A 23,171-nucleotide genomic window follows, 5' to 3' on the forward strand; every position below is an offset into this window, starting at 1 on the left:
ATTATTTCCCATCTGTTTTCTGCTGTTATCTCGGGACGCTTGTCCCGAGAAAAATGGCGTTCGCCAACTCCAGTTTGTCGGAGCTGCTGTACTGCACGCGGGAGTGAACAACATCAGGCTGAGGTTCTGAAGAAGTTCTACAGGAGCCTGATCGAGACGGTACGCAACACATCGCCTGAAGCAACGATCATCGTGTCTGGGCCGCTTCCAACGTACAGACAAGGACAGGAAAGGTTCAGTAGATTATTTGCACACACCTAATAAATAGTAAGTCAAAGTCCAAATCACAGTCTTTGTTGTCCAAACTTAATTGATATGCTTAGTGTGGAACATTATCTTGAAACGGTGTCTATTCCTCATTTAGTGACGCCTGTGGAGAGACGACTGCCTGTGAGCTGCTGGATCGGCGGTCAGCGCTTGAAACATCACAAGCCGATGCTCACAAGTCAGTGGTTTTTTACTCTTTGACTCTGACTTCGTCTACTCCATGCGTTTCTCTCCCCAGGAGGACGCGATTATCTCTTGCTTCATTCAGTCGAGCACCGACACAACACCATGGATCACACAGTGGAAGACAAGCCAGGACCAGAGCTAGAACCTCTCCACCGCTTCTCCCCTCTTTGCAAGTCGGAACGCGACGACGCCGTGGTCATTGGCACGCCAATGGTCCGTTATTTCCGTGCTACCTCAGGTAAGGATAAGGTGCGCACTCACTGCTTTCCTGGTGCTCATGTTCTTGATGTTGCTGCACAGGTTCCCGAGATCCTGAACGGTGATGAGCGCGTCGGAGCTGTTGTGCTGAACGTGGGAGCGAACGACATCAGGCTGAGGTTCTGAAGGACTACAGGAGCCTGATCGAGACGGTACGCAACACATCGCCTGAAGCAACGAGCCTTGCACATCTAACACTTTCTGGGTCTTCTTTAAATAATCTTTTCTAGATTTTTTTTTTTCGACTAAGTTTTACTAGTCGTATTCTAATTGATTTATCTTTAAAAAAGGAAATACATTTCTAATCTTTAAGCACATCCACGCACACGTTATTTAGCTGGCACTTAACTGTTCAATTACTGGCCAGAATTGAACAGTTAAAGCCCCACGTTGGGCGCCATGTTTTACGGTGTGCACTTTAATCTTAACACATTTTAACCTTATTATTTATTATCCTCAGGTTAGGTCGAGTAAGTCAAATCTGCCCTAAATCATTAGCATTCGATTGGTATTTACAATTGTTCAGATGACTTCTCTGTGGTCAGTTCTTGCTTAAGGTTTATTAACAACACTGCTAGACGATTACTTGTAATTAGCATTAGTTATTTATTAATGTAAATATTCCAGAAATAAAAGTTAGGCTCAACTTAAATTCTTTATGCTCAAACTCTGGAATCTACTCCTGTGTAAGGGAAATCATTATGGACATCAGCTATGCTAATTATTTCCCATCTGTTTTCTGCTGTTATCTCGGGACGCTTGTCCCGAGAAAAATGGCGTTCGTCAACTTCAGTTTGTCGGAGCTGCTGTACTGCACGTGGGAGTGAACATTAGGCTGAGGTTCTGAAGAAGTTCTACAGGAGCCTGATCGAGACGGTACACAACACATCGCCTGAAGCAACGATCATTGTGTCTGGGCCGCTTCCCATGTACAGACAAGGACAGGAAAGGTTCAGTAGATTATTTGCACACACACCTTATAAATAGCAAGTCAAAGTCCAAATCACAGTCTTTCTTGTCCAAACTTAATTGATATGCTTAGTGTGGAACATTATATTGAAACTGTCTATTCCTCGTTTAGTGACGCCGGTGGAGAGACGACTCTGCTTGTGAGCTGCTGGATCGGCGGTCAGCGCTTGAAACATCACACGCCGATGCTCAAGTCAGTGGTTAGTTACTCCTTGATTCTGACTTCGTCTACTCCATGCGTTTCTCTGCCCAGGAGGACGCGATCATCTCTGGCTTCATTCACTCTGGCACCGACACAACACCATGGATCACACAGCAGAAGACACGAGCCAGGACCAGAGCTAGAACCTCTCCGTCGCCCCTCCCGGTCTTGGAGATCTCGACCCGGAACCGCTTCTCCCCTCTTAGCGAGTCGGAATGCGACGCCACCGTGATCTTGGGCACGTCCATGGTCTGTCATGTCCGTGCTACCTCAGGTAAGGATAAGGTGCGCACTCACTGCTTTCCTGGTGCTCATGTTCTTGATGTTGCTGCACAGGTTCCCGAGATCCTGAACGGTGATGAGCGCGTCGGATCTGTTGTGCTGAACGTGGGAGCGAACGACATCAGGCTGAGGTTCTGAAGGACTACAGGAGCCTGATCGAGACGGTACGTAACACATTGCCTGAAGCATCGATCATCGTGTCTGGACCGCTTCCCACGTACAGACATGACTAGTAAGTCAAAGTCCAAATCAGTCTTTGTTGTCCAAACTTAATTGATATGCTTAGTGTGGAACATTATATTGAAACTGTCCATTCCTTGTTTAGTGACGCCTGTGGAGAGACGACTCGACGCCTGTGGAGAGACGACTCTGCCTGTAAGCTGCTGGATCGGCGCCAGCGCTTGAAACATCAAACGCCGATGCTCACAAGTCAGTGGTTAGTTGCTCTTTGACTCTGACTTCGTCTACTCCATGCGTTTCTTTGCCCAGGAGGACGCGATCATCTCTGGCTTCATTCACTCCGGCACCGACACAACACCATGGATCACACAGTGGAAGACACGAGCCAGGACCAGAGCAAGAACCTCTTCGTCACCCCTCCCGGTCTTCGAGATCTCGACCCGGAACCGCTTCTCCCCTCTTCGCGAGTCGGAACGCGACGCCACCGTGATCATGGGCACGTCCATGGTCCATCATGTCTGTGCTACCTCAGGTAAGGATAAGGTGTGCACTCACTGCTTTCCTGGTGCTCATGTTCTTGATGTTGCTGCACAGGTTCCCGAGATCCTGAACGGTGATGAGCGCGTCGGAGCTGTTGTGCTGAACGTGGGAGCGAATGACATCAGGCTGAGGTTCTGAAGGACTACAGGAGCCTTATCGAGATGGTACGCAACACATAGCCTGAAGCAACGATCGGGTCTGGACGGCTTCCCACTTACAGACATGACTAGTAAGTCAAAGTCCAAATCAGTCTTTGTTGTCCAAACTTAATTGATGTGCTTTTTGTGGAACATTATATTGAAACTATCTATTCTTCGTTTAGTGACGCCTGTGGAGAGACGACTCTGCCTGTGAGCTGCTGGATCGGCGTCAGCGCTTGAAACATCACACGCCGATGCTCAAGTCAGTGGTTAGTTACTCCTTGATTCTGACTTCGTCTACTCCATGCGTTTCTCTGCCCAGGAGGACGCGATCATCTCTGGCTTCATTCACTCTGGCACCGACACAACACCATGGATCACACAGCGGAAGACACGAGCCAGGACCAGAGCTAGAACCTCTCCGTCACCCCTCCCGGTCTTCGAGATCTCGACCCGGAACCGCTTCTCCCCTCTTAGCGAGTCGGAATGCGACGCCACCGTGATCATGGGCACGTCCATGGTCCGTCATGTCTGTGCTACCTCAGGTAAGGATAAGGTGCGCACTCACTGCTTTCCTGGTGCTCATGTTCTTGATGTTGCTGCACAGGTTCCTGAGATCCTGAATGGTGATGAGCGCATCGGAGCTGTTGTGCTGAACGTGGGTGTGAACGACATCAGGCTGAGGTTCTGAAGGACTACAGGAGCCTGATCGAGACGGTACGCAACACATCGCCTGAAGCAACGAGCCTTGCACATCTAACCCTTTCTGGGTCTTCTTTAAATAATCTTTTGTGGTTTTTTTTTCCGACTAAGTTTCACTAGTCGTCTTCTAATTGATTTATCTTTAATAAAGAAAATACATTTCTAATCCTTAAGCAGATCCACGCACATGCTATTTAGTAGGTGCTTAACTGTTCAATTACTGGCCAGAATTGAACAGGTAAAGCCCCACGCTGGGCGCCATGTTTTACGGTGTGCGCTTTAATCTTAACACCTTTTAACCTTATTAATTATCCTCAGGTTAGGTCGAGTAAGTCAAATCTGCCCTAAATCATTAGCATTCGAATGGTATTTACAATTGTTCAGATGACTTCTCTGTGGTCAGTTCTTGCTTAAGGTTTAATAACACTGCTAGACGATTACTTGTAATTAGCATTAGTTATTTATTAATGTAAATATTCCAGAAATAAAAGTTGGGCTCAAATTTAAATTCCTCTTGCTCAAACTCTGGAATCTACTCCTGTGTAAGGGAAATCATTATGGACATCAGCTATGCTAATTATTTCCCATCTGTTTTCTGCTGTTATCTTGGGACGCTTGTCCCGAGAAAAATGGCGTTCGTCAACTCCAGTTTGTCGGAGCTGCTGTAATGCACGTGGGAGTGAACGACATCAGGCTGAGGTTCTGAAGAAGTTCTACAGGAGCCTGATCGAGACGGAACGCAACACATCGCCTGAAGCAATGATCATCGCGTCTGGGCCGCTTCCCACGTACAGACAAGGACAGGAAAGGTTCAGTAGATTATTTGCACACACCTAATAAATAGTAAGTCAAAGTCCAAATCACAGTCTTTGTTGTCCAAACTTAATTGATATGCTTAGTGTGGAACATTATCTTGAAACTGTGTCTATTCCTCGTTTAGTGACGCCTGTGGAGAGACGACTCTGCTTGTGAGCTGCTGGATCGGCGGTCAGCACTTGAAACATCACAAGCCGACGTTCACAAGTCAGTGGTTAGTTACTCTTTGACTCTGACTTCGTCTACTTCATGCGTTTCTCTCCCCAGGAGGACGCGATCATCTCTGGCTTCATTCAGTTGAGCACCGACACAACACCATGGATCACACAGTGGAAGACACGAGCCAGTACCAGAGCTAGAACCTCTCCGCCGCCCCTCCCGGTCTTGGAGATTTCGACCCGGAACCGCTTCTCCCCTCTTTGCGAGTCGGAACGCGACGACGCCGTGGTCATCGACACGCCAATGGTCCGTCAATGCCGTGCTACCTCAGGTAAGCGTAAGGTGCGCACTCACTGCTTTCCTGGTGCTCATGTTCTTGATGTTGCTGCACAGGTTCCCGAGATCCTGAACGGTGATGAGCGCGTCGGAGCTGTTGTGCTGAACGTGGGAGCGAACGACATCAGGCTGAGGTTCTGAAGGACTACAGGAGCCTGATCGAGACGGTACGCAACACATCGCCTGAAGCAACGAGCCTTGCACATCTAACCCTTTCTGGGTCTTCTTTAAATAATCTTTTGTGGTTTTTTTTTCCGACTAAGTTTCACTAGTCGTCTTCTAATTGATTTATCTTTAATAAAGAAAATACATTTCTAATCCTTAAGCAGATCCACGCACATGCTATTTAGTAGGTGCTTAACTGTTCAATTACTGGCCAGAATTGAACAGTTAAAGCCCCACGCTGGGCGCCATGTTTTACGGTGTGCGCTTTAATCTTAACACCTTTTAACCTTATTAATTATCCTCAGGTTAGGTCGAGTAAGTCAAATCTGCCCTAAATCATTAGCATACGAATGGTATTTACAATTGTTCAGATGACTTCTCTGTGGTCAGTTCTTGCTTAAGGTTTATTAACACTGCTAGACGATTACTTGTAATTAGCATTAGTTATTTATTAATGTAAATATTCCAGAAATAAAAGTTAGGCTCAAATTTAAATTCCTCTTGCTCAAACTCTGGAATCTACTCCTGTGTAAGGGAAATCATTATGGACATCAGCTATGCTAATTATTTCCCATCTGTTTTCTGCTGTTATCTTGGGACGCTTGTCCCGAGAAAAATGCCGTTCGTCAACTCCAGTTTGTCAGAGCTGCTGTAATGCACGTGGGAGTGAACGACATCAGGCTGAGGTTCTGAAGAAGTTCTACAGGAGCCTGATCGAGACGGAACGCAACACATCACCTGAAGCAATGATCATCGCGTCTGGGCCGCTTCCCACGTACAGACAAGGACAGGAAAGGTTCAGTAGATTATTTGCACACACCTAATAAATAGTAAGTCAAAGTCCAAATCACAGTCTTTGTTGTCCAAACTTAATTGATATGCTTAGTGTGGAACATTATCTTGAAACTGTGTCTATTCCTCGTTTAGTGACGCCTGTGGAGAGACGACTCTGCTTGTGAGCTGCTGGATCGGCGGTCAGCACTTGAAACATCACAAGCCGACGTTCACAAGTCAGTGGTTAGTTACTCTTTGACTCTGACTTCGTCTACTTCATGCGTTTCTCTCCCCAGGAGGACGCGATCATCTCTGGCTTCATTCAGTTGAGCACCGACACAACACCATGGATCACACAGTGGAAGACACGAGCCAGTACCAGAGCTAGAACCTCTCCGCCGCCCCTCCCGGTCTTGGAGATTTCGACCCGGAACCGCTTCTCCCCTCTTTGCGAGTCGGAACGCGACGACGCCGTGGTCATCGACACGCCAATGGTCCGTCAATGCCGTGCTACCTCAGGTAAGCGTAAGGTGCGCACTCACTGCTTTCCTGGTGCTCATGTTCTTGATGTTGCTGCACAGGTTCCCGAGATCCTGAACGGTGATGAGCGCGTCGGAGCTGTTGTGCTGAACGTGGGAGCGAACGACATCAGGCTGAGGTTCTGAAGGACTACAGGTGTCTGATCGAGACGGTACGCAACACATCGCCTGAAGCAACGAGCCTTGCACATCTAACCCTTTCTGGGTCTTCTTTAAATCTTTTCTAGATTTTTTTTTTCGACTAAGTTTCACTAGTCGTCTTATAATTGATTTATCTTTAAAAAAGAAAATAAATTTCTAATCCTTAAGCACATCCACGCACACGCTATTTAGCTGGTGTTTAACTGTTCAATTACTGGCCAGAATTGAACAGTTAAAGCCCCACGCTGGGCGCCATGTTTTACGGTGTGTGCTTTAATCTTAACACCTTTTAACCTTATTATTTATTATCGTCAGTTTAGGTCGAGAAAGTCAAATCTGCCCTAAATCATTAGTGTTCGATTGGTATTTACAATTGTTCAGATGACTTCTCTGTGGTCAGTTCTTGCTTAAGGTTTATTAACAACACTGCTAGACGATTTCTTGTAATTAGCATTAGTTATTTATTAATGTAAATATTCCAGAAAGAAAAGTTAGGCCCAAACTTAAATTCTTTATGCTCAAACTCTGGAATCTACTCCTGTGTAAGGGAAATCATTATGGACATCAGCTATGCTAATCATTTCCCATCTGTTTTCTGCTGTTATCTCGGGACACTTGTCCCGAGAAAAATGGCGTTCGTCAACTTCAGTTTGTCGGAGCTGCTGTACTGCACGTGGGAGTGAACGACATCAGGCTGAGGTTCTGAAGAAGTTCTACAGGAGCCTGATCGAGACGGTACGCAACACATCGCCTGAAGCTACGATGTCTGGGCTGCTTCCCATGTACAGACAAGGACAGGAAAGGTTCAGTAGATTATTTGCGCACACCTAATAAATAGTAAGTCAAAGTCCAAATCACAGTCTTTGTTGTCCAAACTTAATTGATATGCTTAGTGTGGAACGTTATCTTGAAACTGTGTATTCCTCGTTTAGTGACTCCTGTGGAGAGACTACTCGATGCCTGTGGAGAGACGACTCTGCCTGTGAGCTGCTGGATTGGCGGTCAGCGCTTGAAACATCACAAGCCTATGCTCACAAGTCAGTGGCTAGTTACTCTTTGGCTCTCACTTTGTCTACTCCATGCGTTTCTCTGCCCAGGAGGACGCGATCATCTCTGGCTTCATTCACTTCGGCACTGACACAACACCATGGATCACACAGCGGAAGACACGAGCCAGGACCAGAGCTAGAACCTCTCCGCCGCCCCTCCCGGTCTTGGAGATCTCGACCCGGAACCGCTTCTCCCCTCTTGGTGAGTCGGAACGCGACGCCACCGTGATCATGGGCACGTCCATGATCCGTCATGTCTGTGCTACCTCAGGTAAGGGTAAGGTGCGCACTCACTGCTTTCCTGGTGCTCATGTTCTTGATGTTGCTGCACAGGTCCCCGAGATCCTGAACGGTGATGAGCGCGTCAGAGCTGTTGTGCTGAACGTGGGAGCGAACGACATCAGGCTGAGGTTCTGAAGGACTACAGGAGCCTGATCGAGACGGTACGCAACACATCGCCTGAAGCAACGAGCTTTGCACATCTAACCCTTTCTGTCTTCTTTAAATCTTTTCTAGATTTTTTTTTTCGACTAAGTTTCACTAGTCGTCTTCTAATTGATTTATCTTTAATAAAGAAAATACATTTCTAATCCTTAAGCAGATCCACGCACATGCTATTTAGTAGGTCTTTAACTGTTCAATTACTGGCCAGAATTGAACAGTTAAAGCCCCACGCTGGGCGCCATGTTTTACGGTGTGTGCTTTAATCTTAACACCTTTTAACCTTATTATTTATTATCCTCAGGTTAGTTCGAGTAAGTCAAATCTGGCCTAAATCATTAGCATTCGATTGGTATTTACAATTGTTCCGATGACTTCTCTGTGGTCAGTTCTTGCTTAAGGTTTATTAACAACACTGTTCGATTACTTGTAATTAGCATTAGTTACTTATTAATGTAAATATTCCAGAAATAAAAGTTAGGCTCAAACTTAATTTCTTAATGCTCAAACTCTGGAATCTACTCCTGTGTAAGGGAAATCATTACGGACATCAGCTATGCTAATTATTTCCCATCTGTTTTCTGCTGTTATCTCGGGACGCTTGTCCTGAGAAAAATGGCGTTCGTCAACTCCAGTTTGTCGGAGCTGCTGTAATGCACGTGGGAGCGAACGACATCAGGCTGAGGTTCTGAAAAAGTTCTACAGGAGCCTGATCGAGACGGTATGCAACACATTGCCTGAAGCAACGATCATGGTGCCTGGGCCCCTTCCCACGTACAGACAAGGACAGGAAAGGTTCAGTAGATTATTTTCACACACCTAATAAATAGTAAGTCAAAGTCCAAATCACAGTCTTTGTTGTCCAAACTTAATTGATATGCTTAGTGTGGAACATTATATTGAAACTGTCTATTCCTCGTTTAGTGACGCCGGTGGAGAGACGACTCTGCCTGTGAGCTGCTGGATCGGCGGTCAGCGCTTGATACATCACACGCTGATGCTCACAAGTCAGTGGTGAGTTACTCTTTGTAGAACCTCTCCACCGCCCCTCCCGGTCTTTGAGATCTCGTCCCGGAACCGCTTCTCCCCTCTTTGCGAGTCGGAACGCGACGACGCCATGGTCATCGGCACGCCAATGGTCCGTCATTGCCGTGCTACCTCAGGTAAAGATAAGGTGCGCACTCGCTGCTTTCCTGGTGCTCATGTTCTTGATGTTGCTGCACAGGTTCCCGAGATCCTGAACAGTGATGAGCGCGTTGGAGCTGTTGTGCTGAACGTGGGAGCGACGAACGACATCAGGCTGAGGTTCTGAAGGACTACAGGAGCCTGATCGAGATGGTACGCAACACATTGCCTGACGCAACGATCATTGTGTCTTTACCGCTTCCCTCTTACAGACAAGGACAGGACAGGAAAGGTTCAGTAGATTATTTGCACTAATTGAATTATCAAAGGAAAACTCCGGCGAACAATGAACCTTTGGTCTAATAAAACATTGGTACATAGTCAACCGTTCTCTGAGATTTTTCATGATAATCGAATGTAAAGAGTTTTATCTCTAAAAACTGTTTAGCGTATAATGCTAGTAATGGGGGCATTGACTAAGTAAAAAGAAATCGTTGGTTTATACCACCAAAAAGGCTCAAAATTGCCCCACACTAACGCAGTAACATAATGAGGCTCCATACATACAAAACGAAGCATTGAGAACTTTGTAAGTGTACAGACCGTTTAATAAGAAGATACTTTATGAAGACAGTTCACTTCGCGTATACAGACAGGAGCCATCTTAAAAAAATAGTCTCTAAGTCAAACCACGAACGTCGTGCTGAGTGATCTGAACTGTATGAAGTTCAGCGAACTTCTGAACTGTATGAACGGCGTTCGGGGATCGACTTATCAAGACTATTTTTTAAGATGGCTCCTGCCTGTATACGTGAAGTGAACTGTCTTCATAAAGTATCTTTTTATTAAACGGTCTGTACACTTACAAAGTTCTTAATGCTTCGTTTTGCATGTATGGAGCCTCATTATGTTACTGTGTGAGTGTTAGGCTATTTTGAGCCTTGTTAGTGGTATAAACTAGTGATTTCTTTTTACTTAGTCAATGCCCCCATTACTAGCATTATACGCTAAACAGTTTTTAGAGATAAAACTCTTTACATTCGATTATCAAGAAAACAAAACTCAGAGAACGATTGACTAGGTACCGATGTTTTATTAGACCAAAGGTTCATTGTTCGCCGGAGTTCTCCTTTTAATGTCATTGTGTAATGAACAGAAACTGCTCTTTGTAAATAATTGGAATCTGTTCTGGGAGAGACCTAGGCTCCATTATGCTTCACCTCAGCAGAATCAGAGCGGCTGTTCTGTCGGACAACATCTCCAAGACGTTACACACCTAATGACTAATAAGTCAAAGTCGCTCCTTTGAAAGGAATGTTTCTCCTGGTTCCATCTCTTGGACTGTCTCTGCCTGTAAGGCTATCTTTTGCAATCCTAATATACGAGAATCACCCCATGTATATGGTTGTATAAAAGTCATGCTGGATTTTTCCTGGGCTTTTGCTGCCATAGCTTAGCCTCTTTGGAATAGACTTATTAGACTTTCAATCACCCTTCAACTTATTTGTTTTGTGCACATCTAACCCGTTTTGGGTGTTAAATAATCTTTTCTAGATTAGTATCTTTTTTTCGACTAAGTTTGTCTAGTCGTCTTCTATTTGGTGATGCATCTTCTTTTTTTTTTCCAAAAAAAGAAAATAAATTTTTAATCCTTATGCATATCCACACACATGCTATTTAGAAGGCACTTAACTGTTCAATTACTGGCCAGAATTGAACAGTTAAAGCCCCACGTTGGGCGCCATGTTTTACGGTGTGTGCGCGCTTTAATTTTAACACCTTTAGCATTATTATTTTTTATCCTCAGGTTAGGTCGAGTAAGTCAAATCTGCCCTAAATCATAAGCATTCGAATGGTATTTACAATTTGTTCAGATGACTTCTCTGTGGTCAGTTCTTGCTTAACCCCTGTGCATCAATTAAAAAAAAGTTACACATAGGTAAAAAGAGGACACATGTCCATGTCAAACTGTCATAAAAATGTGATGCTTTGGAGCACAGACTTAAGTTTGGTATCATTTTAAAGAAGACCCTTTGCAGATTATTGCTGAAGTAAAAAATAATAAGTAAATCCAAAAAAAAAGTTATATAGGTATAAGTTTATGAAAATTATTTATAAAGTAATATTTTATATAAAATATATATTTGTTTTAAATCAGGTTGAACTCAAAACTACAATAAAATCAAAGCCATAAATCTAAATAGGTTGTGTTCCAAATTTGAGGATGATATCTCAAAAAATGAGCTTTCGGTAACAGTTTGTTTGGGCGTAGTAACATATTTTCTCCATTGGGTCCCAGCAAAACCCCACTGGAGCTCACAGTGATTGGATTTGAATTAGCAGTTTTTCTCTCAGTCTGACAAACACACACATGCGCACACACATATATTTTTTTATAACACACATACTAACCACACTCTGACATCCATACCAACACACCCACACAAATATCGTTGCATAATTTATCCAGTTGGCTCTATAGTATGCCGAACCAGAAAACAGGAATAAAGCGACATTTGTTTTATAGGCCAAACTTTAAAAAAATGACACCATATGATAAAAAATAGTAAAAAAATAAAATTTTGAAGCCTTGCCATCAGAATGAAAGCCTCTTAACAAAGATTGCATAATTTTATAGTTAACTGAACCGGGGATTAAAAATGGCAGTTTTAATGGGTTTCAATGGGGACATTTTTGTCCAAAAGGTGCTGAGAGGGAGTATTTTTTTGTACCTAATGCAAAAAATATTTTTTTAAGAAAATGACGGTGAAATAGTAAAATTCCAATAAAAATACACACCTGTGCCATGTTTTTTGCAGTTAGCTTTAACACAGGCAAAGTGATAAAAAAAACAACTGGAAAGGACAAAATTGTCCACAAGGATGCACAAGGGTTAAGGATTATTAATGACACTGCTAGACAATTGCTTGTAATTAACATTAGTTATTTATTAATGTAAATATTCCAGAAATAAAAGTTAGGCTCAAACTTAAATTCTTTACGCTCAAACTCTGGAATATCCTTCCCGATATGGTTTGACGCTCTGACTTGCTGTCAAAGTTTAAAACTAGACTAAAGACGCATCTCTTTAGCCAAGCATTCACAGACTGCTTACCTTTTATTCCTCTGTTGAATCAGATCGAATGCTTTTAATACTTTAAAACTTGAAGAGTCTGTAGGTTACTTGTATAGGTTGCATAGTATTTACAGTCATTACTTTTCCTGTGTGTATTGCGTGAATGATGGGTGGTTGGGCAGATATTGTGTTATTGCGGTAGGTGGTATGCCATACGGAACTGTTGCCAATGAAATGCATAACCGCGACAGTGGGGCTCGACAGCCTTAGTCAAACGGGTTGGCACGTATGGTTGGGTTGTGGAGAGTTTGTGAGTATGTTTTTTAACATCTACTCCTGTGTAATGGAAATCATTATGAACATCAGCTATGCTAATTATTTCCCATCTGTTTTCTGCTGTTATCTCGGGACGCTTGTCCCGAGAGAAATGGCGTTCGTCAGCTCCAATTTGTATCCAGCCTCTCATGGAGACTTCAGATGCCCCAACACCTGCAATGAGAAGACTAAATGCCTGTGAAGAGACGACTCAACACCTGTGAAAGATGACTCGACGCCTGTGGAAAGACGACTCCATGCTGGCGATATGTTATGCCCTTAATATTACATGATTATCTAAATGTAATTTTCCATGTACTTTTCTGTAATGCACTTTCTGTAAAGCTGCTTTGAAACAAGTATTGTGAAAGGACTATACAAACAAACTTGAATTCACTTGCAGGGCCAACAGACACAGAGCTTACAGCGGGGGAGCTTCACTGCAAAGCAGACAGGTGAGCATACAGGTACGTAATCCTCTTCTTTAAGTGACCGAGAACTTACGGCTGGAGGTTTCACTGCAAAGCAGTCAGTTAAACGTTCACTACGTGTCTCTCTTCACAGTGGACTGCCAGATAAATACACTCAATGGTCTGTGAAGTACAACAATGTTAGCCTCTTCTTATGCAGTCAGAATGTGATGGGAAAACTCCGGTAAGAAGTGGACATCCAGGGGTTTAGGTTCACGCTTCACACAGCAAACAGTGCATCACATCCCTTCATCTCAACAATTCAGCACTCAGTGGGAAATATTCATATATATGGCCGTTGCCCTTCTTCTGAACTGGCATTCACATCAAGAGGTCCCACAGACACGAGAGGAGGATGGAAATTGATTTGGACTACTCATGATCTCTCACAAATGATCTTCTGTCCCATGGTTACCTCCTCCTTATTGAATCAGCCTGCTCTTTTTCCCAACTCACAGCACTGTGCCCGTTCGCCGGCCCCACTTCCTCTTCACCACGGCTCACACTTTCTCTGAGAGCACTTCTCCCAAAACAATGCCCCGTTTGGTCTGTACTTCCTCCTTTTATACTCCTGTAATTGCAACGTGTCCCAATCGCGAAGTTTTACTCCCCATGCACAGCTGCCAGCGACGTTTGGCTGATCACCCCATTTTCGGGGATTTTTGCACTACCCTGGAACTAGCCCGGTGTTCCTTTTTTTGGGTCCGGCGGGAGGCAATCACGGCGAACATTAATTCCGCTTTGTTAGGGACAAAGTTGGATTTTGTCACCCCGTTACATGTACTTTTACAAAATTTACAATTTTATATTTGTGCATTTTCCTATCGTTTGCATTTATTTTATTACTTTCTCTTGTCTTTGCATTTTTTTTTCTAAGCCCGTTGTTTTTGTTTATGATTTAATGTCTTCCATCCATCTTTCATTTATGCTATTTTAATTGTTAGTAATTATGCTGTTCTATGTTCCTGTCCAATTGACTATTTTATGCCGATGGGGTTTGACTTGTGTGCATCTTGACTTGTTTGACTTGAGTGGATCTTGACTTGTTTGTCTTGTGTTGGTCTTGACTTGTGTTTTGACTTGTGTGGATCTTGACTTGTGGGTCTTGACTTGTGTTTGACTTGAGTGGATCTTGACTTGTGTTGATCTTTACTTGTGTTTGACTTGTGTGGATCCTGACTTGTGTTTGACTTGTGTTGATCCTGACTTGTGTGGGTCTTGACTTGATGTTGACTTGTGTGGGTCTTGACTTGTGTGGGTCTTGACTTGTGTTTGACTTGTGTGGATCCTGACTTGTGTTTGACTTGTGTGGATCTTGACTTGTGGGTCTTGACTTGTGTTTGACTTGTGTGATCTTGACTTGTGTGGGTCTTGAGTTGTGTTTGACTTGAGTGGATCTTGACTTGTTTGACTTGTGTTGATCTTTACTTGTGTTTTGACTTGTGGGTCTTGACTTGTTTCACTTGTGTGGGTCTTGACTTCTGTGAATAATGCCTTCTATTGTCTCTGTAGCACAGGAGCACTTTTTAAAAAAGAGAATTTATTAATGCCATGAAATTGATTTGACAACATTTGCTTTTGTATTTATGGCTTGGAGCACTTTAAAAAAAAGAGAATTTATTAATGTCATGAAATTGATTTGACAACATTTGCTTTTGTATTTATGGCTTAGACACTTGTACCATTTTTAAGCCCCTTTCCCCCTTCTTAATACTCATTTTGTGTTATGACCATTTTTTTTCTGGTCTATTTGCACTGATGATATTGTGCTTTTGGTTTGCTATTCTTTGCATTTATTTAATCTTTTAATACTTCCATACCTCTGTTACCTTTCCCTTTAAACTACTTGTAAATATGCCCTTGTCCTATGTTTTAGTCAATTTTAGTTGTATAGTGCTTCTTAAAATAGTTTAAAAGTGTCTTTATGCCACTTAATTTTAGCCTTTGAATTCCTTTTCATCATTTATATTGATTTGTCCTACTATCCTCTTCGAATCCCTCATTTAAGTTTGATTGTCAAATGATGGCATTTGTTCATTATTTCTTATGTGTTTTTTTTGATATTGTCTTTAAAATTTTGTATTTTTACACTTTTGTAAAAAGTCCCTATTTTTGTGCCCCTTGCTTCATGCTACTTTTTTCCCTTTTGTAGAAATGTTAATGTTTTGTATTTATGCTGTTGATTGAATGTATTTCATTGACAAATGTAAGGGAATACAACAGGCAATCATTTTCTTCTATACATAAATGTTTTGAAACAAACAAAAAAAAAAGATATGCATTAACTGTACTGTCATTTTAATGCATTGTAGTTTTAGGTCTTGCATTTTTATGGTCTGAAATTAAATATCTCCAACTTCTTAAATGTTACTGTTCAGAGAGAGACTGTGGGCTTTCTGAGAAGGAACATGGCATTCTTGTATGTACAGTCACTGCAAATCTTCACTACATTAATGCCTTTTATTATTTATACTTGTATAAAGCAAATTACTTGTACAGCTTTATAAAACACAGTCCTGAAACTGCTGCTGTTGTATTTATGCCTTAACCTCATGTATTTAAGATTTTTTTTATTGTCACAATGGCACTTTTTGTATCGGTGCATTTTCCCATCTTTTGTATTAATTTCATTCCTTTTTCTTGTCTTTCCCTTTTTTTTCCTAAGCCTATTTTTTTTGTTTGATTTAATGTCTTCCATCTTTTATTAATGCTCCTGGTCTTAGTCAATGGGACAGGGTATAAAAAGGCTTTACCCTGTTCTATTTTGTATTGAAAGGAACTGCGTCAAATGGTTTGTCTGTACTTTTTGCATAATTATGCACTTGTTATTCTCTTACTGTCTTTTGTATGTTCGCATTAGTCTCATCATGCCCATTTTCTGCTTTGGTTCATCTCTGTTGTTGTGGTCACTTGTATTTCATGCTGTGATTTCATTCAGCCTGTTTGAATTTTGTTCTTCCCCTGATGGTATGGCTATCGGGTTCATGGGGTACTTGGTTCTCCACATTAACAGAAGTTAATGAAAATGAAGTTTCTTTTTAAGTGTTCAATTGTTGGAATTGGGTGGGTGGGACTTGTAAAGACAAGGGACTCGTCAAAGGACTTGTGGATCTTGACTTGTGTTAGACTGACTTGTCCAGGGTTGATTTCAACCCTTCACCTCATCAATCAACTGCAGGTGCAAATCAAAGTTACTTGAGCTACAATATATAGGGGTGTAAAAACTGCTTTTTTCAGTTTTTTTGTTTTTATTTATATTGTACTAAATGTAATTTTTGTATTTATGGTTTCGCCTCTTGTTCCATTTAAGATCAATTTTGTCCTTTTATTATCCCTTTCTATTTTATGACCCTTTTGTCTCAAATAACATAAAAAAATAATAAAAATAAAAACCTAAGTATACCATAAATGCATTTTTTAAAATATATTTCTTTCACTGGTTTCTAACATTTTCTGTCTGCTTTTTATGTTCTTGTTTGCCTTTCTTATATGCTATTGTTTTCCTTTCTTATATTGTAAAGCTTTGTACTGAAGTTGTAAACTTACTTTTTTGTATTTTGTTGCACTTGATTTTGTTTTCATTTTAATTTCTTTGTTTTTTTTTTACTTAGGTTAACAAAAGGCTTTAAACAGAACATGGAAACAAATATGGACCATAAACCATGTTTCTACTCTTTTATGACTTTACTTGTGCCCATATTGTGTAATTTGGAACACCCCATTTGTGAATCGTAACCTTTTTTTGCATTTTCAAAATTACTTTAAGTTTTTGTGAGGTTTATAATCTGTTTTGGTTTATTTTGTGTTCCCATTAAACAGCTGGAGGGACCGGCCAACACAGGATAGACAATCCAGTCTGATGTCCTTCACACTCAGCCTCTCATTGATGCTGCTCCTCCCCCCCTCCTCTACCTGTGTCATCTAGTTAATGTGGCCTGTGTTTGTTGGCTACTTTCAGCCCTTTGGTTCATCCTTCATTTTACCCTTTACACCTTGAGTCCACCTTTGTGCCAAGCCCCAGACTTATGGCGGAGCTGGTAATCTGAGGCCCAAGACAGGTCGACAGAGTGAAAGTTAGGTTGATGCTCTATCAGGTCCTCCATGGGCAGTTATTGCCCTGCAGTGCAGTGGTCTTGTCTCTGCCCAGGTCCCCATCTCTAATGGCTCCATCTGAGTTGGTTGTCTACCGAGTTGTAACTGGCACATTCACCAAAGGTCCCCCTATCATTTTATTGACTGTTTTGGCTCTACATCCCATCCTAAATCAGCTTTGTCCACTTGACTTATTTTTGCTACTTTGTATTGTTTAACCTTGTTTTTTGTATTTCAGCACATTTTAGGTTTTTTATTTTAGGATTTTTTATGCCCTCTATATTTCAATCAGTCAGTCTTTTTTTTTCCTTTTGTACAGTATTTTATTCACTAACTTCTATTTAAACTTTGTTCTGTGCCCTTTATGGTCTTGTCTAAGCTATTCTAAGACGGAACAAAATAAAGTTGTTAAGCATAAAAGCTGCACGTCTCAGATTATTCTTCCTTTTGCATTCCTATTGCCCTTTAGTGTTTGTATTTCTGCCGTTTGCCTTTTATGCCTTTGCCAGTTAAGTCCCTTTTTTTTGCCCTGTTGTAGTGATTTTTACATATTTTTTCCTTGTGGTGTTAGATTAAATTTGTAATACCCTTTATGCCTTAATGCTCCTTAAATTTTGTCTCTGGACTTATGTCCTTATCATGGTCTCAATGGCACTTTTTGCATTTGTGCATTTTTCCCATCTTTTGTATTTTGATCTCTTGCCTTTGCATTTGAACCATCACTGCTCTTGTCTTTGCATTTTCCCTAAGCCTATTTTAGTTTTATTGGCTTTTTATGATTGAATGTTTTCCATATATCTTTAATTTATGCTCCTTGCCTTGTAAGCCATTGTGCTGTTTTATGGCCCAGTCCCATTGACCATTTTTATGCCCATTCCTATTTATCTGGAACAGTTGTATTTTGTATTTAAATGTACTTTATAAAAGGTTTGCCTTTACTGTTTGTGTGTTTTGTAAATGTATGTGCCTGTTTATATTCTGACTGCCTTCTGCATGTTGGCATTAGTGGCTGTCTTACTACACCATTTTTCTGCTTTGATTCATCTCTATGTTCTTGTGCTGATTTTTATTTGTGCCTGATGCTGCTATTTCATTCAGCCTGTTTTGAATTTTGTTCTCCCGATGGGATGGTTGAGTTTTCTGGGTACTTGATTTATTTTCATGAACTTCTGGAAAACTGGAGATCTTTCTTTTCAAGTGTTCAGCTGTTGTACTTCAGTGGGTGGGTCTTGTCCAAGGTTGATTTTTCACCCTGCACCTCATGAGTCTATCAACTGCAGGTGCAAATCAAAGTCACTTAAGCTACAATATATAGGGATGCCTCCTGTGCAGACACTTTTTTTCTTAAGTGTTTTATTTACATTGTACTAATTTTGTATTTATCTTAATTAAAGGGACAACCAAACTATGGTTTCTCCTCTTGTTCCATTTGACTTTCTATTTAATGACCCTTTTGTCTGTCTTTGCATTTATTTCATATTTAGATCTTTATTTTAAAGCATTGTTTTTATTGTTAATAAATACCTTTTAACTTGTTTCTTACATTCTGTTACCTTTTATGCCATTGTTTGCCCCTTCTTATATTGTAAAGCTTTGTATGAAAGTTGTAAACTTGTCTTGTATTTTGTTGCACTTTGTTTTGTTTTTCATTTTAGTTTTTAAACATTTTCAAAATTACTGTAAAGTACTTGTCAGGTTATAATCTTTTTCTTTTTTTTAATAACCCATTATCCTGTGTTGGCTGGTCCCTCCAGCTGTTTAAACAGTCCAGTCTGATGTCCTTCTCACTCAGCATGAAGCCTCTCATTGATGCTCCTCCCGCCTCCTCTACCCATGTCATCTATTTAATGGGGCCTGTGTCCGCTGGCTCCTTGCAGCCTTTTGGCTCATCCTTCATTGCACCTTGGGTCAACCTTTGTATTCCAGATTACCAGCTCCGCCTAGGTGTTGATCCTCTGTCTTTGTGCCAAGCCCCGGACTTAACTTTCACTCTGTCGACCTATCAGTTCCACCATGGGCAGTTATCCCTCAAGCTGTATCGGGGGTCTTGCCTTATTCCTTCAACCTCTGTGGTTCTGCCTCTGCCCTGCAGTGCAGTGGTCTTGCCTTGGGTCTTCAGCTCTGCCTAAATCCTCATCTCTAATGGCTCCATCTCATTTTGTTGTCCCCTGGGTTCTGCTTGGTCCATTTACCAAAGGTCCACCTATCCTTTTATTGACTGTGCTACGGCCCTACATCCTGGTGACCTTGTTGGGGCTTCCTGCCATGTTCTGCCTCCATATTCCCTCCATTATCTCCTCTGTGGTGGTTCCCTCTGTCAGCACATCCCTTGGTCACAGCTCTCTCAAGCTCCACATCAAAATGTCAATCATCCTCTGTCTCTTATTTAATACTGTTTTCAATTTCTTTTGATTTCTTCTAGTACTGTTGTATATTTCTGTTTCCTTTGTATTTCTATTTCCTTTGTAAGTTTAGTTGTAACTAAATGCTCCTTTTTTATTTTTATTCTGTTGATTGAATTAATGTGTTTATTTTTTATTTTATATTTATGCTTTTGATTTGACTTTATTTATTTTTTTATTTTGGTGGGAAAGTTACTTTTTGAAAAGTTACTTTTTGAAAAGTTACTTTTTGGAAAGTTACTTTTTGGAAAGTTACTTTTTGGAAAGTTACTTTTTGGAAAGTTACTTTTTGGAAAGTTACTTTTTGGAAAGTTACTTTTTGGAAAGTTACTTTTTGGAAAGTTACTTTTTGAAAAGTTACTTTTTGAAAAGTTACTTTTTGAAAAGTTACTTTTTGAAGAGTTACTTTTTGAAGAGTTACTTTTTGAAGAGTTACTTTTTGAAGAGTTACTTTTTGAAGAGTTACTTTTTGAAGAGTTACTTTTTGAAGAGTTACTTTTTGAAGAGTTACTTTTTGAAGAGTTACTTTTTGAAGAGTTACTTTTTGAAGAGTTACTTTTTGAAGAGTTACTTTTTGAAGAGTTACTTTTTGAAGAGTTACTTTTTGAAGAGTTACTTTTTGAAGAGTTACTTTTTGAAGAGTTACTTTTTGAAGAGTTACTTTTTGAAGAGTTACTTTTTGAAGAGTTACTTTTTGAAGAGTTACTTTTTGAAGAGTTACTTTTTGAAGAGTTACTTTTTGAAGAGTTACTTTTTGAAGAGTTACTTTTTGAAGAGTTACTTTTTGAAGAGTTACTTTTTGAAGAGTTACTTTTTGAAGAGTTACTTTTTGAAGAGTTACTTTTTGAAGAGTTACTTTTTGAAGAGTTACTTTTTGAAGAGTTACTTTTTGAAGAGTTACTTTTTGAAGAGTTACTTTTTGAAGAGTTACTTTTTGAAGAGTTACTTTTTGAAGAGTTACTTTTTGAAGAGTTACTTTTTGAAGAGTTACTTTTTGAAGAGTTACTTTTTGAAGAGTTACTTTTTGAAGAGTTACTTTTTGAAGAGTTACTTTTTGAAGAGTTACTTTTTGAAGAGTTACTTTTTGAAGAGTTACTTTTTGAAGAGTTACTTTTCGAAATAAACATCTTTTTTATCAACTGTGCTATTGCCCTACATCCGTGTGACCTTGTTGGGGCTTCCTGCCATGTTCTGCCTCACTATTCCGTCCATTATCTCCACTGTGATGATTCCCTCTGTCAGCACCTGCCTTGGTCACAGCTCTCTCCAGCTCCACATCATTAAGCTGCCAATCATCTGCTGCCTCTTTTTATTACGGTTTTCAATTTTTTTGGATTTCTTCTAGTACTGTTGTATAGCTCTATTTCCTTTGTATATTTCTATTTCCATTGTAAGTTTACTTGTAACTTGATGCTCATTTTATTTAATGCTCATTTTATTTTTTACCCTTATGTATAGATGTGAATTAGATGTGAATGTGTTGTGTTTATGCTGTTGATTGACCATGTGTTTCTGTTTTATTGTAATTTTTTTTTAATTTATGCTGTTGGTTGACTTAATGTGTTTTTTTTTTTTTTTTTTTTTTTTTTAAACTTGTGTTTTTTTTATATTTTTGTCTTAATTGTATTTATGCTGATTGACTTTTATTGTGATTTTTTTAATTTTTATTTTTTTATTTCAATGTCTCATTTTTGCTGTTGATTGACTTTTAATGGATTTTATTTTTTGTTTTGTTGGTATTTTTTATTTTGTTTTTTACTTTTATTTAAACCGTTGATTGATTTTAATGCATTTTTGTTTTATTGTAAAGAGTTTAATAATTTGTATTCAGAAAAATAATAAAATAAATTTATTTTAAAATTTTTTATTTTTTTTAAATTTTTTTTGCAGGGGTAAGAGGGGTAAGAGGGGTAAGAGGGGTAAGAGGGGTAAGAGGGGTAAGAGGGGTAAGAGGGGTAAGAGGGGTAAGAGGGGTAAGAGGGGTAAGAGGGGTAAGAGGGGTAAGAGGGGTAAGAGGGGTAAGAGGGGTAAGAGGGGTAAGAGGGGTAAGAGGGGTAAGAGGGGTAAGAGGGGTAAGAGGGGTAAGAGGGGTAAGAGGGGTAAGAGGGGTAAGAGGGGTAAGAGGGGTAAGAGGGGTAAGAGGGGTAAGAGGGGTAAGAGGGGTAAGAGGGGTAAGAGGGGTAAGAGGGGTAAGAGGGGTAAGAGGGGTAAGAGGGGTAAGAGGGGTAAGAGGGGTAAGAGGGGTAAGAGGGGTAAGAGGGGTAAGAGGGGTAAGAGGGGTAAGAGGGGTAAGAGGGGTAAGAGGGGTAAGAGGGGTAAGAGGGGTAAGAGTTAGGGTTAGGGTTAGGGTTAGGGTTAGGGTTAGGGTTAGGGTTAGGGTTAGGGTTAGGGTTAGGGTTAGGGTTAGGGTTAGGGTTAGGGTTAGAGTAGGTTAGGGTTAGGGTAATAGGGTAAAATGCGAAGATGAGCCCCCGGGCTCATGAGCCCCCCCCCCATTTCTCCTGGTTCCCGGGGGCCCACGTTGCTGAAACTCCGCCCATATACTAATTAGTGGGCGGGGAGTCGATTGCAAGTGGTTTGGGATCTCTAGCGCCACCAGGTGTCTAGTTTTGGTATTGTCACCCCCCTTATTATTGGTCCTAGAGAGCTGAAACTCCGCCCATATACTAATTTGTGGGCGGGGAGTCGATTGGAAGTGGTTTGGAATCTCTAGCGCCACCAGGGGCCGAGATATGGTAGGGTAAAATGCGAAGATGAGCCCCCGGGCTCATGAGCCCCCCCTCATTTCTCCTGGTTCCCGGGGGCCCACGTGGCTGAAACTCCGCCCACATACTAATTAGTGGGCGGGGAGTCGATTGCAAGTGGTTTGGGATCTCTAGCGCCACCAGGGGACAAGATATGGTACTGCAAATAGGGTTGACTTTCACTGTTTCAGTGGGTGGGACTTGTGTTTTTGGGGTTGGGACTTGTGTTTTTTTTGGAGGTGGGACTTGTGTTTTTTTTGGGTGGGACTTGTGTTTTTTTTGGGTGGGACTTGTGTTTTTTTTTTTTTTTTGTAGGTTGGACTTGTGTTTTTTTTTTTTTTTGGAGGTGGGACTTGTGTTTTTTGGGGTTGGGACTTGTGTTTTTTGGAGGTGGGACTTGTGTTTTTTGGAGGTGGGACTTGTGTTTTTTGTGGGTGGGACTTGTGTTTTTTGGGGGGTGGGACTTGTGTTTTTTTTTTTTTGGAGGTGGGACTTGTGTTTTTTGTAGGTGGGATGACACCACACAAGGCCAGGAGACCTTATAGCTCCGCCCAGATAGGTGCCAGCGACATACAATTGGTATCATTCGAAAGGGTTTGTTCCCACCTTTCAAATGAGCCCCGCCCCATGTCTGTGTGACGTATAGTTCATGACATATAGCCACCCAAAGTGTAAAACGGAAGTGGTCATATCTCCTAAAGGGAAGGTCGTATCGAACCATGGGATGGGTCAACCGTGAGGTCTGAATGAGTGCTTTAAGATGACACCAGACTTGTGTCATTCTGAGCTTTGGGGGAGGAG

The 23,171-nt window shown here is 41.2% G+C and overlaps 1 long non-coding RNA gene across 1 annotated transcript; it reads left to right on the top strand.

The window, feature by feature from the left end:
* Positions 1-10,400: 10,400 nt before the first annotated feature.
* LOC120479275 (uncharacterized) lies at positions 10,401-17,644 on the top strand. The gene is made up of 2 exons (XR_016148109.1): positions 10,401-12,965; positions 13,066-17,644. It is a non-coding gene; the product is annotated as an uncharacterized LOC120479275 (long non-coding RNA).
* Positions 17,645-23,171: the final 5,527 nt, after the last annotated feature.

This window comes from Pimephales promelas, chromosome 20, assembly GCF_988280905.1.
Source record: "Pimephales promelas chromosome 20, fPimPro1.hap1.1, whole genome shotgun sequence".
Classification (NCBI taxonomy): Eukaryota; Metazoa; Chordata; class Actinopteri; order Cypriniformes; family Leuciscidae; genus Pimephales; species Pimephales promelas.